Below are 14753 nucleotides of genomic sequence, written 5' to 3' on the forward strand. Positions count from 1 at the left end.
CAAAATTGTGAAAACGCTTTAACATTTTTAAAATGTGTTTTTTTTCTTTTATAATTAAAAGAACTATGTGTTCATGGTAAAGAAAAAATCAAATTGTTATCAGTTGCATAAAAAAAGTAAAAGTCTTCCTTTCCATCTTCTAATTCTACCTGCTCTGCTCATCCCAACTGACTCCTTACCTATGTGCTTCTCCCTGTCCTTTTTACTTTCTCCCTCCACTCCTCCCTCCTGAGGTATCCACCATTTACTGCTGCTTTTCTCAATCTTAGTGGTTCAGATCATGGGTTTGAATCCTGACTCTGCCACATACTATGTGTCCTTGGACCCTCAGAGGGTTGTTGAGTGAATTAAATGAGTTAGTTCATGTAAAGTACTTAGAACAGTGCCTAGAACAGAAGCAGCTCTCAATAAATTCAGCTATTATTTTTTCTGTGTATACAAATGTTTTCTAAAAGGATACACAAATAAATGGTGTTCTAAACATGCTATTTTCTATTTCGCTTTTCCCATTTAACAGATCTTTACAACTCTCCATGTCAGTATATATAAATTTACCTCCCTCTTGTTAAGACCTAATAATAGTCCATTGTATTTAACCAGCCCCCTATTATATGACCTGTATGTTGTTTTCCTCTTTTTTTTTGCTGTAATATTGTAATGAACATCCTTCTCCATTTATCTTTGCTCAACTGTACAATACCTTAAAAGCTTTCATTTGTTAAAATTTTGTATATATAGGTAATATTCAAAATAGTAAGAGGTACATTTGAGCTTTTGAGCTTTTTCCTTTATAAATGTGCTATGCAGCTTACGTGCATTATTTCATTTGCACCTCACAACCCCATGAGATTGTATCAGTCATTATCTCTCCTTCTCCCCATTTTACAGATAAGGAAACTGAGGTTCTGAAAGGTTAATTTATGTTGCCCAAGGTCACAAAACTAGGAAGTAGCAGAGGTACTACAGGTATACTTTTAAAAAGGTAATACTCACTGTCACAGAAACATATTTTCTCACATATGTGTTCCTGGAAGTTGCAGAAACAACAGTTATACATATGCTTATGTATGCACAGAATTGCTATGGAAGGATACTCAAGAAACTGATTAACAGTGGTTGCTCTTAGCAAAGGAAACTGGAAAACTGAGATTCAAGGGCAAGGGTGGGATTTACAGTGTATATTCTTGGGATTTTTACAATATTCATGTACCTATTCCAACAAATGAATACAATAAAAACAAGATCTTACTCTTGAATACACATCTGCAATTGCTAAAAATTCAGAGACAAATAATCACCAAACATTCTTAACCTCTTAGGAGCATAGTCCCAGGTGTCTATGCCACCTTTGAATAGCCAGGCTAACTTGCCCTCTCTGTTACCCTTCTGTTTGCCTCTGGTATGGCCCGTATGGGGCAGGGGTCCCCCAAAACACACTGCAGGGAAGTGACCACCTTACTAGGAAACCAACCCTCCTCCTCCTAGTATTGTAAAGCCCTGTCCCTTTACCTAGTCTCTTCTCCTTCCTAAATCAATGTTTTCCTCATCTTCTATCTTCTTGGTTTGTGTTGTTTACCTTCCCCTCCTGAGTCCTCTTATTAGTCAACAGTAAGAAGTAGAATGGAATCCTGGACAGAAAGCCTGAAGATGCCACTTTAGGTCTTAACTTGGTGAAGTTACTTAATATTTGTTAGGCAAAGTCTCCTTATGTATCAAATGGGACTAATGAATACCGTCCTTACAAGGCTGTTTTAAGAAAATGTTAGTGAAAAATGCTTTGTCAACTATAAAATTCCATTCAACTGTTATTACTCGTCATACCTCGTGTAGACTGTAAGCTTTTTGTCCACAAGGGAATTCTTTGCTAAATTCCCCAAGGTGCCCCACACTCAGCAGGCACTCAATAAGAAAAGGCAAAAGGAAAAGCAGCAATGTTGGAGTAAGCATTACCACCTCTGCTTTGAAGGTTTATGGTTGCTTCAAAGGCAATGTGAGAATACTTTGTTCCCAATCTGTGGGCTACTTGCCCTGCCCTTCATCCAGTGTAAATGTGATGTGCATTTGTTTCACATGCACTGTGTCACTAGTGAACTCTGATTTTTCAATAAAAGTACCAGGAAAATGATTTATTTCATGCACATGCATTAAATGTGCTAAAATGAGATGATATATATATGGGATTTACTTCAAAATAATCCAGATGGAAGAAGGAGGAAGTGGATGGGGCTACATATGAAACAAGATTGGCTAAGAGCTAATGGTTGCTGAAGCTGAGTAATGGGTTCATGGCATTCATTATGGTGTTCTACTTTGGCGTATGCTTGAAACTTCTTGGAATGAAAGTTTTAAAAGTGTGTTAAATCAAAGACGAGCCTATACAATGACTAGTACAGTACTTTGTACATGGATGTTAAGTAAATTTGACTAATCAAATACAGAACATGGAGTCAGATCTACATGGTGCCAAGAATACATCATTAAAATTCTCCAAATTAAATCATAAACACAATTTAAATTCTATTATCTTCGAAGGAAGATCACATAAAAAGATGAATGGTAACAAAGCACATAAGGTTTCAAAGGAATAACAAGAATGACGATGATGTTACAGCACACAGTATCTACTGAGCACACGCTATGCTAATATTGCTAAGAGCTTTACATGCATTACACAATTTAACCCTTAAAATAATATGATGAGTTACATATCTTTCTTTATCCCCATTTTATAGATGCAGTATTGAAGGTTCTGAGAGATATTAAGTAACTTTCCCAAGATCATGTGACTAGTAAGTGGCAGAGCTGATTCAAATACAGATTTAATTTCAAAGACCATACTTTTAATCAGTATACTAATGCTGCCTTCCCAGTACTTTATAAATCTATCCAATGCTACTAAACTAAGTGTTTTTAAAAGATTTTGATACCACATAACATCTCCCAAAACGGCTTTTAAATAAAAGTAATGAGGACTGGAAATTACAGCATATTCCAGAGAAAGAGAACAAGGGAAAGAAAAACTAAATGAGTACAGAACCAGGAGAAGCCTTCAAAAGTCTACACAAATTGTAACGCACTTTCAACATACTTCTGATACAACTACGATGACTCTATTTCCTGAAACATAAATTGAGTTATATGATTTTACAATAGTAAGTTTCAGAATTATCCACTAGAGAATCCACCACATCCCTGAATAAAATCAAAACCAGAGCCTCCAAAGATAGGCACAAAGGATTCCTTTATACCATTTCACAAAACTTGGGATTTCATAGTCACTGTAATTCTAGCAATTATCACTACTGTATCTTTTAAACCAATTTCAGACTTACAAAGCAGGTGTAAAAATAGTACAAAGAATTCCTATACACCCTTCACTCAGATTTCACAAATGTTAATGTTACCACATTTGCTTTGTCATTCATTCTCTCTCCATCTCGACATTTTTTCTGAAAGGCTTAAGAGTAAGATGCAGATATGATCCTCTTTCTCTAAATACTTTCGTGTACCACCACTGTATCTTAATCAGTTGGTCACATGTCTGTCACTAAATTGTATTCTCTCCTGGTCCCCCAAACTGAGACAGTGTTTTATTAATTCATCTTGCTCTTAACATCTGGCACAAGAGAAGCTACAGGAGTAGGAAGTGTCATCCAAAAATAAATGACACATTAACATGCTTAGTTTCAAACCAAAGAAGTTGAACAGGTCACAAACATTTGCTGAACACTGAGTCCATGCAAGACATTATATCTTGAGCAATTTAAGTAAAATAATAAACTACAAGTTTGGTTCCTTAACAATTCCAAGAACCTAAACTGAGCTGAGGTTATGTTTGTGATCATGACTTACATTTCATACATTCTTTTTTTTTTTTTTTTTTTTTTTAATCATCATTTTACTGAGATATATTCACATACCACGCAGTCATACAAAACAAATTGTACTTTCGATTGTTTACAGTACCATTACATAGTTGTACATTCATCACCTAAATCAATCCCTGACACCTTCATTAGCACACACACAAAAATAACAAGAATAATAATTAGAGTGAAAAAGAGCAATTGAAGTAAAAAAGAACACTAGGTACCTTTGTCTGTTTGTTTGCTTCCCCTACTTTTCTACACATCGATCCATAAACTAGACAAAGTGGAGTTTGGTCCTTATGGCATTCCCAATCCCACTGTCACCCCTCATAAGCTACATTTTTATACAACTGTCTTCGAGATTCATGGGTTCTGGGTTGTAGTTTAATAGTTTCAGGTATCCACCACCAGCTACCCCAATTCTTTAGAACCTAAAAAAGGTTGTCTAAAGTGTGCGTAAGAGTGCCCACCAGAGTGATCTCTCGGCTCGTTTTGGAATCTCTCTGCCACTGTAGCTTATTTCATTTCCTTTCACATCCCCCTTTTGGTCAAGAAGATGTTCTCCATCCCACGATGCCGGGTCTACATTCCTCCCCGGGAGTCATATTCCACGTTGCCAGGGAGATTCACTTCCCTGGGTGTCTGATCCCACGTAGGGGGGAGGGCAGTGATTTCACCTTTCAAGTTGGCTTAGCTAGAGAGAGAGGGCCACATCTGAGCAACAAAGAGGCATTCAGGAGGAGACTCTTAGGCACAAATACAGGGAGGCCTAGCCTCTCCTTTGCAGCAACCGTCTTCCCAAGGGTAAAACTTATGGTAGAGGGCTCAACCCATCAAACCACCAGTCCCCTATGTCTGTGGTCATGTTAGCAACCATGGAGGTGGGGTAGGCGAATACCCCTGCATTCTCCACAGGCTCCTCAAGGGGGCACTACATCTTTTTTTTTTTTTTTTCCTTGTTTGTCTTTTTTCTTTTTTCTTTTTTTTTTTTAACTTTCCCTTCTTTTTTCAAATCAACTGTATGAAAAAAAAAGTTAAAAAGAAAACAAACATACAATAAAAGAACATTTCAAAGAGACCATAGCAAGGGAGTAAGAAAAAGACAACTAACCTAAGATAACTGCTTAACTTCCAACATGTTCCTACTTTACCCCAAGAAAGTTACATACTATAGCAACATTTCAGTGAACTTGTTCCTACTACATCCATCAGAAATTAACAGACCATAGTCATTTCTGGGCATCCCCAGAACGTTAAATAGCTTATCTGTTCTTCTTGGATTATTGTTCCCCCTTCCTTAATTGCTCTCTACTGCTAGTTCCCCTACATTCTACATTATAAACCATTTGTTTTACATTTTTCAAAGTTCACATTAGTGGTAGCATATAATATTTCTCTTTTTGTGCCTGGCTTATTTCGCTCAGCATTATGTCTTCAAGGTTCATCCATGTTGTCATATGTTTCACCAGATCGTTCCTTCTTACTGCCGCGTAGTATTCCATCGTGTGTATATACCACATTTTATTTATCCACTCATCTGTTGAAGGACATTTGGGTTGTTTCCATCTCTTGGCAATTGTGAATAATGCTGCTATGAACATTGGCGTGCAGATATCTGTTCGTGTCACTGCTTTCCGATCTTCCGGGTATATCCCGAGAAGTGCAATCGCTGGATCGAATGGTAGCTCTATCTCTAGTTTTCTAAGGAACTGCCAGACTGACTTCCAGAGTGGCTGAACCATTATACAGTCCCACCAACAATGAATAAGAGTTCCAATTTCTCCACATCCCCTCCAGCATTTGTAGTTTCCTGTTTGTTTAATGGCAGCCATTCTAACCGGTGTTAGATGGTATCTCATTGTGGTCTTAATTTGCATCTCTCTAATAGCTAGTGAAGCTGAACATTTTTTCATGTGTTTCTTGGCCATTTGTATTTCCTCTTCAGAGAACTGTCTTTTCATATCTTTTGCCCATTTTATAATTGGGCTGTCTGTACTATTGTCATTGAGTTGTAGGATTTCTTTGTATATGCAAGATATCAGTCTTTTGTCAGATACATAGTTTCCAAAAATTTTTTCCCATTGAGTTGGCTGCCTCTTTACCTTTTTGAGAAATTCCTTTGAGGTGCAGAAACTTCTAAGCTTGAGGAGTTCCCATTTATCTATTTTCTCTTTTGTTGCTTGTGCTTTGGGTGTAAAGTCTAGGAAGTGGCCTCCTAATACAAGGTCTTGAAGATGTTTTCCTACATTATCTTCTAGGAGTTTTATGGTACTTTCTTTATATTGAGATCTTTGGTCCATTTTGAGTTAATTTTTGTGTAGGGGGTGAGGTAGGGGTCCTCTTTCATTCTTTTGGATATGGATATCCAACTCTCCCAGCCCCATTTGTTGAAAAGACCATTATGGCTCAGTTCGGTGACTTTGGGGGCCTTATCAAAGATCAGTCGGCCATAGATCTGAGGGTCTATCTCTGAATTCTCAATTCGATTCCATTGATCTATATGTCTATCTTTGTGCCAGTACCATGCTGTTTTGGCAACTGTGGCTTTATAATAGGCTTCAAAGTCAGGGAGTGTAAGTCCTCCCACTTCGTTTTTCTTTTTTAGAGTGTCTTTAGCAATTCGAGGCATCTTCCCTTTCCAAATAAATTTGATAACTAGCTTTTCCAAGTCTGCAAAGTAGGTTGTTGGAATTTTGATTGGGATTGCATTGAATCTGTAGATGAGTTTGGGTAGAATTGACATCTTAATGACATTTAGCCTTCCTATCCATGAACATGGAATATTTTTCCATCTTTTAAGGTCCCCTTCTATTTCTTTTAGTAGAGTTATGTAGTTTTCTTTGTATAGGTCTTTTACATCTTTGGTTAAGTTTATTCCTAGGTACTTGATTTTTTAGTTGCTATTGAAAATGGTATCTTTTTCTTGAGTGTCTCTTCAGTTTGTTCATTTCTAGCATATAGAAACATTACTGACTTATGTGCATTAATCTTGTATCCCGCTACTTTGCTAAATTTGTTTATTAGCTCTAGTAGGTGTATCGTTGATTTCTCAGGGTTTTCTAGATATAAGATCATATCATCTGCAAACAATGACAGTTTTACTTCTTCTTTTCCAATTTGGATGCCTTTTATTTCTTTGTCTTGCCGGATTGCCCTGGCTAGCACTTCCAGCACAATGTTGAATAACAGTGGTGACAGCGGGCATCCTTGTCTTGTTCCTGATCTTAGAGGGAAGGCTTTCAGTCTCTCACCATAGAGTACTATGCTGGCTGTGGGTTTTTCATATATGCTCTTTATCATGTTGAGGAAGTTTCCTTCAATTCCTACCTTTTGAAGTGTTTTTATCAAAAACGGATGTTGGATTTTGTCAAATGCTTTTTCAGCATCTATTGAGATGATCAATTGATTTTTCCCTTTCGAGTTTTTAATGTGTTGTAATACATTGATTGTTTTTCTTATGTTGAACCATCCTTGCATGCCTGGAATGAACCCCACTTGGTCATGGTGTATGATTTTTTTAATGTGTCTTTGGATTCGATTTGCAAGTATTTTGTTGAGGATTTTTGCATCTATATTCATTAGGGAGATTGGCCGGTAGTTTTCCTTTTTGTAGCATCTTTGCCTGGTTTTGGTATTAGATTGATGTTAGCTTCATAAAATGAGTTAGGTAGTGTTCCATTTTTTTCAATGTTTTGAAAGAGTTTGAGTAAGATTGGTGTCAGTTCTTTCTGGAAAGTTTGGTAGAATTCCCCTGTGAAGCCATCTGGCCCTGGGCATTTATTTGTGGGAAGATTTTGATGACTGATTGGATCTCTTTGCTTGTGATGGGTTGGTTGAGGTCTTCTATTTCTTCTCTGGTCAGTCTAGGTTGTTCATATGTTTCCAGGAAATTGTCCATTTCTTCTACATTATCCAGTTTGTTGCCATACAGTTGTTCATAATATCCTCTTATAATTTTTTAATTTCTTCAGGATCTGCAGTTATGTCACCTTTTTCATTCATTATTTTGTTTATATGGGTCTTCTCTCTTTTTGATTTTGTCAGTCTAGCTAGGGGCTTGTCAATCTTGTTGATCTTCTCAAAGAACCAACTTTTGGTGATATTTATCCTCTCTATTGTTTTCTTGTTCTCTATGTCATTTATTTCTGCTTTAATCCTTGTTATTTCTTTTCTTGTACTTGGTTTAGGATTGGTTTGCTGTTCATTTTCTAGCTTCTTCAGTTGATCCATTAGTTCTTTGATTTTGGCTCTTTCTTCCTTTTTAATATATGCGTTTAGTGCTATAAATTTCCCCCTTAGCACTGCTTTTGCTGCATCCCATAGGTTTTGGTATGTTGTGTTCTCATTTTCATTCGTCTCTATATATTTAGCAATTTCTCTTGCTATTTCTTCTTTAACCCACTGATTGTTTAGGAGTGTGTTGTTTAACCTCCAGGTATTTGTGAATTTTCTAAGTCTCTGATGGTTATTGACTTCTAATTGTATTCCATTGTGGTCAGAGAATGTGCTTTGAATAATTTCAATCTTTTTAAATTTATTGAGGCTTGTTTTATGTCCCAGCATATGATCTATTCTGGAGAAAGTTCCATGAGCACTAGAAAAGTATGTGTATCCTGTTGATTTGGGATGTAATGTCCTGTAGATGTCTGTTAAATCTAATTCATTTATCAGATTGTTTAGGTTTTCAATTTCCTTATTGGTCTTCTGTCTGGTTGATCTATCTATAGGAGAGAGTGATGTGTTGAAGTCTCCCACAATTATTGTGGAAACATCAATTGCTTCCTTTAGTTTTGTCAATGTTTCTCTCATGTATTTTGTGGCACCTTGATTGGGTGCATAGACATTTACGATTGTTATTTCTTCTTGCTGAATTGCCCCTTTTATTAGTATGTAGTGGCCTTCTTTGTCTCTCAAAACATCCCTGCATTTGAAGTCTATTTTATCTGAGATTAATATTGCTACACCTGCTTTCTTTTGGCTGTAGCTTGCATGAAATATTTTTTTCCATCCTTTCACTTTCAGTTTCTTTGTGTCCCTGTGTCTAAGATGCGTCTCTTGTATGCAACATATTGATGGTTCATTTTTTTTGATCCATTCTGCGAATCTATATCTTTTAATTGGGGAGTTTAATCCATTTACATTCAACGTTAAAACCGTGAAGGCATTTCTTGAATCGGCCATCTTATCCTTTGGATTATGTTTGCCATATTTTTCCCTCTCTCTATTAATATCCTTTATTGTACCCATACCGAATCTCTTTAGTACTGAACCTTTCTCCAAGTCTCTCTGTCCTGTCTTTGTTTCTCTGTCTGTAGGGCTCCCTTTAGTATCTCCAGTAGGGCAGGTCTCTTGTTAGCAAATTCTCTCAGCATTTCTTTGTCTGTGAAAAATTTAAGCTCTCCCTCAAATTTGAAGGAGAGCTTTGCTGGATAAAGTATTCTTGGCTGGAAATTCCTCTCACTCAGAATTTTAAATATATCGTGCCACTGCCTTCTCGCCTCCATGGTGGCTGCTGAGTAGTCACTACTTAGTCTTATGCTGTTTCCTTTGTATGTGGTGAATTGCTTTTCTCTTGCTGCTTTCAGAACTTGCTCCTTCTCTTCTATGTTTGACAGTGTGATCAGTATATGTCTCGGAGTGGGTTTTTTTGGATTTATTCTATTTGGAGTTCGCTGAGCATTTATGATTTGTGTATTTATGTTGTTTAGAAGATTTGGGAAGTTTTCCCTAACAATTTCTTTGAATACTCTTCCTAGACCTTTACCCTTTTCTTCCCCTTCTGGGACACCAATGAGTCTTATATTCGGACGTTTCATATTATCTATCATATCCCTGAGGTCCATTTCGAGTTTTTCAATTTTTTTCCCCATTCTTTCTTTTATGCTTTCATTTTCCATTCTGTCATCTTCCAGGTCACTGATTCGTTGTTCAACTTCCTCTAGTCTTGTACTATGAGTGTCCAGAATCTTTTTAATTTGGTCAACAGTTTCTTTAATTTCCATAAGATCATCCATTTTTTTATTTAGTCTTGCAATGTCTTCTTTATGCTCTTCTAGGGTCTTCTTGATTTCCTTCATATCCCGTACTAGGGTCTCATTGTTCATCTTTAGTTCTTTGAGTAGCTGCTCTAGGTGTGTCTCTTCTGGTCTTTTGATTTGGGTGCTTGGGCTTGGGTTATCCATATCGTCTGGTTTTTTCATATGCTTTATAATTTTCTGTTGTTTTTGGCCTCGTGGCATTTGCTGACCTTGATAGGGTTCTTTTAGGGTTTGTAGACCAGTTGAAGTCCTTATCTCTAATTTATCAGATCTACAGCTTCGTGGAGTACACTTTCTCTAACTAACCAGCAGGTGGCGTCCACGAGCCACCTGTTCTCCACAAGCCAGATCTCCCCTGCTTAGCCTTTTTGGTGAGTGGGGGAGTGAGTCTTGTGGGGCCCAATTGGTGTCCCAAGCTTGCGTGTGTAGTTGGTGTTGCCTGCCCTGTATGTGGGGCGTGTTTCTGGGCAGTCGGGGAGGGGGGGTGGCCCTAACAATCAAATCTCCCTGATGATCCTAGAGTTTTAAAGCTACTGCAATAGTCTAATCCTTCAGTTCAGTCCTGCCACAGTTTGTCTCTGCCACTGACCCACAAGTCTTTGGTATTGGCGTATGGCTCCTGAGACTTGCAAGTGGGCCCCTCTTCCAGGCTGTGCACCCCGGGTCCTCTGTTGAGGGATGACTGTGCTATGTCACAGGTGAGTGCCGTCCCCCCAGGGTAGTTCTGGGCTGCTGGGCTGTTTTGGGAAGCTCCCAGTCTGCTCAAATGATGGCTGAATGGGGCTCTGTTAATTCACACTGCTCCCCCTTCCCAGCTCTGGGACATTCAGCTGAGGTTGCAGGGAAGGCTAATGTCCACGCCCAGTTTTGTGGTGTGTGCCTGTTATTTGAAGCACTTCCGTCACACTGGGTTGTCTGGGGCAGCTCTGGGCTATGGGGCTGGCGATGGGCAGGAGTGTTTCCTGTCCACCAGGATGGTGGCTGTCAGCGGACACCCCCCTTTTCTTGGGAAGTTGTGTTGTTTAGTGAATTTTCTCAGCCACTGGATTATTGCCTTTTGTCTCAGAGCTCTCTTAGTTCTGCTCTTGACTTGACGTGCCCAAATTTCAATTCTTTGAAGCTTTCTGTATTGAGCTTCTTAGAGTAATTGTTTTAGAAAAAGCAAAAAGGATTTAAAAAAAAAACAAAAAAAACAAAAAAAAAAACGGCCCTCCTCAGAGATCTAATGGGTTATTGAAATGCTAATAGACAAAGCAACCAGGGCCATTAAGGAAAGGTGCCCAGGGCAGAGAGATCAGCCTTGCTTCGGGATTTGCATATGCGCCTCAAGGCCTGATCTCCGCCCTTCCCCTTTCTGTGTTCACCAGACCTCCAAAAATCCTCTGCTTTTATTTTGGAGTTTTTCGTGTTGTTTTTTTTCTATGCCTGTCTCCTCTCTGCTGGGCTGGCTGCTCTCAGAGTCTCTGGTGTCTGGCCTCAGTCTATCTATGGTTGGAGTTTGAATCAGTAGAATGAGTTTCCGATAAGAGCAGCCACTGCAATTCTCCCTTCTCCTTCCTGGAGCTGACAGCCCCTCCTCCCCCGGGACTGAGCCTGGCAGGGAGGGGCGCGGGTCCCCTGGCCGCAAAAACTTACAGATTTCGCTGATCTCAGCAGTTCCACGTTTTCATGAGTGTTGTATGAAGTATGCCCAAAGACAGATTGCTCTGTGGTGTCCAGTCCACGCAGTTCCTGGCTTTTTACCTACTTTCCTGGAGGAGTAACTAAAACATACAGCTCACCAGTCTGCCATCTTGCCCCCTACATTTCATACATTCTTGCTGAGAATACCTAACACCTAGCATCTAGATACCTTTTTCTATCTCACCATACATTATTTTGCCCAAGATAAACTAATAAATACAAAGGCCTCAACTTCTTAATGAAAATGACTTTAAAAGAACCACCTTTCATACCTCTTCACAGTTCCTTGCAGGTAGTCAAATGTTTAGTGATGACAAGCTGTTTTATCAAAGTACTACTACAAAATGGAGACTCACATCAGAACAAGCTGGAACTATTTGCTATTACTAATGTTTGACATTTTTGAAACATTGCTAAAAAAAAAAAAAAAAAAAGGTGACTAGAGACAGGCAGTCCAAAGGAGAAAAACTCAAAATAAGTTGTAAAACTTAATTCTGGCTATTCCTGTGCATTTTTAAATGCAATTTTATTGATATATATTCACACACCATACAATTCATCCAAAGTATACAATCAATGCCCTGCCCATTTTTAAAGTATAAATTTATTTTAAAAACCTTCCTTCCAAAAGCATACCAGGCTCCTTCTTGAAACACTCTTTTCCCTTGGCTTCTAGGACTTAACACTAAACTGACCTTCAGCCTACGTCTCTGGCCATTCTTCTTCTCTCTCCTTGCAGGTTCATTCATAATTCTACACTCAGCCATTAATTGCTCCAGTTCTTCAAGGCATAGATAGCCCTGGGCCCTGTCCTCTTCTGAACTCTCTCCCTAGGAGTTTTTTCTCCACTCACAGAGATTCCATTATCTATACTCACATCTGGAAAATTTCTATCTCTATCCGAGGTCTCTAATCTGAGATCAAGAACCATATGATCCATCTGCTCATCTGATACCTCCACTTGGAAAATTCATAGGTATGTCAACAAAGTTAACCTTTTAAAACTTAACTCATCAACTCTTCCCATAAGTATACCCCAGCTCTAATGTTCTCTAAGTAAACGACATCATCAGTCACTCATCCGCTTATGCCAGAAACTTTGGAATCATTTCCAATATCTCCTTCTCCCTCACCTCTACATCCCCAAGTCCTATCAACTGTACCTCCCCAAACTTTCTTGAATCCATCAACTTATGGCTAATTTGCATAGCCACAACTCTAGTCCAAGCCTTCACCAGGATCCCTCATAGGCCAGTCTCCCTGGCTTAAAATCCTCATTCACCTTCTTTTGTTCTTAGCATAATATCCAAAATAAATAGTATGATCTGGCCCATGCATTCTTTCCCAAACTTCATCATGTGCCACTCTATCCTTTACTTCCATAGTTTTCTATCAATTCTATGATTGCATCAAGTTCCTTCCTGACTCAGAGTCTCTAAAGGTCCTGTTCCTTTGGCATAGGATGCTAGTCCAACCCTCTTTAGTCTTTTAAGATTTAATTTAAATAAAACTTCCTTGTGTAAGTCCTCCTTTTAGCCCCCAAAATACATAAATCTCCCAAACATGCTCTCATGGTACCCTATATTTCTCATTCATGCTATGTATCACAATAGTAACCAATTAATTGAGCAATTACTTATTTAATGTGTATCCCTCAAATTAAACTTCAAGCTCTTTGAGGGCACAGACCTATCTAGATTTCCCAGTTACCTAACAGGTCTGGCACAAAGTGAGTGAAATGAATTTATCAACCTGTGTATAACTCCAGAAAGATACTGGCCACAGTTAGCTGTCACCATTGAAGGGAAATTATTTTCATCAGAAGTGCTTCCCTGCACATTTCAAATCATTTTATAGGCAGCCTATATAAGGTCATCACAGTTAACGTATAAGTACATCTAGTTCCTGGGAATGAAATTCTAATGATCTAGTGACATGGTGACAGTTCAAAACTGCTTCAAAATGGATAAATATCTTGGACTATAGATTGAAGAAAGAAAATTACTTCTGCAAACTCATTGTCTATTCTTTTTTTTCTGAAACAAAACTGATGATACGGGTTTTAGGTATTTAATATTCAATAATATTTTACCTTAAGATGGGGAAATTAAATTGCTATATTATGTAATTATTCTCAAATTCAATATTTCCAAACACAGTTCATGGTATACCAAACGAACATCATAGGTTGAATTATATAGTATCTATCATTTTAAGTATTAGCAAAGTAGGTGTTGAGGCACAGATGGTAAATGATCAAGAAACTGCCACAGGTATCGATTCCCATTTGCTCTAGAGACTAGTGCAGTGAAATTCTCAAACATAGATAGTTCCTGAAATTCAATCCTATAAACACCTATAATAAACCACAATCATAAAGAACATGTTTCCCATTAGAACAACGAAATAATTGAAAGTTCTGTTACTGACAAAGCAGTCAGTATCAATTCAAGCTAGATGAATGTGATAAAAGCCAAAATTCAATAAATACACATCCTGTAATATTTATGCTTCAAGTTCTACAATGAGTATAAACACATTACATACACACCAATAATATGAGGGGCCCCAAAGTGCTACAAAAGTATACACTGAACTCCGAATTCAAATCAACTGATTCACAAATATGAATTGTAGTAATTCTGCCAGTTACACACAAAAAAAAGTTGCCTTGAAAAGTATGACTTCAGATCCCTCTCTCATTAATAAGCTTCTCAAAGCAAAAAAAAAAAAACAAAACAAAACTATTTTATTATAGTCTGCAGTTACTTCTCCCTACCACTAGATGGTACCAGTAGCTTCAGAAATCCAGGGAATAGTGGTGGGGGGATATTTATCAGTGTTGCCATCCTTCTCAAATTATACAGGATAGCCCTACATCTCAAATATCCTGCCCCAGTATGCTCATATACTCATATTCATCAGAGCAGAAGTCTCAGTTCTTGGCTTAACATATATGGTCATTACAATTTTAAGGAGAATTGAATAAATACACTGTTAATATCCAAAGTAAAGAAAGGTGGGAAAAGCCTACTCCTAGCCTTTTCACAAAAGAGCTTTCAATTCAATTTTAGAATTAACTATGGAAAAAGCTGAAGGAAAGCACTATAAAGGTTTATCAGCTGCACTTCATCTACCTCCTCAAAAATAGTCTGTTCTTTAT

General features: G+C 38.0%; 1 protein-coding gene across 1 annotated transcript in view; it reads right to left on the minus strand.

Annotated features, from left to right (window-relative positions):
- The window catches only part of PHF6 (PHD finger protein 6), a 47549-nt gene that overhangs the window by 18050 nt on the left and 14746 nt on the right, over positions 1–14753 (minus strand).

The sequence above is a fragment of the Choloepus didactylus genome, chromosome Y, assembly GCF_015220235.1.
Source record: "Choloepus didactylus isolate mChoDid1 chromosome Y, mChoDid1.pri, whole genome shotgun sequence".
In the NCBI taxonomy this organism is placed as follows: domain Eukaryota; kingdom Metazoa; phylum Chordata; class Mammalia; order Pilosa; family Megalonychidae; genus Choloepus; species Choloepus didactylus.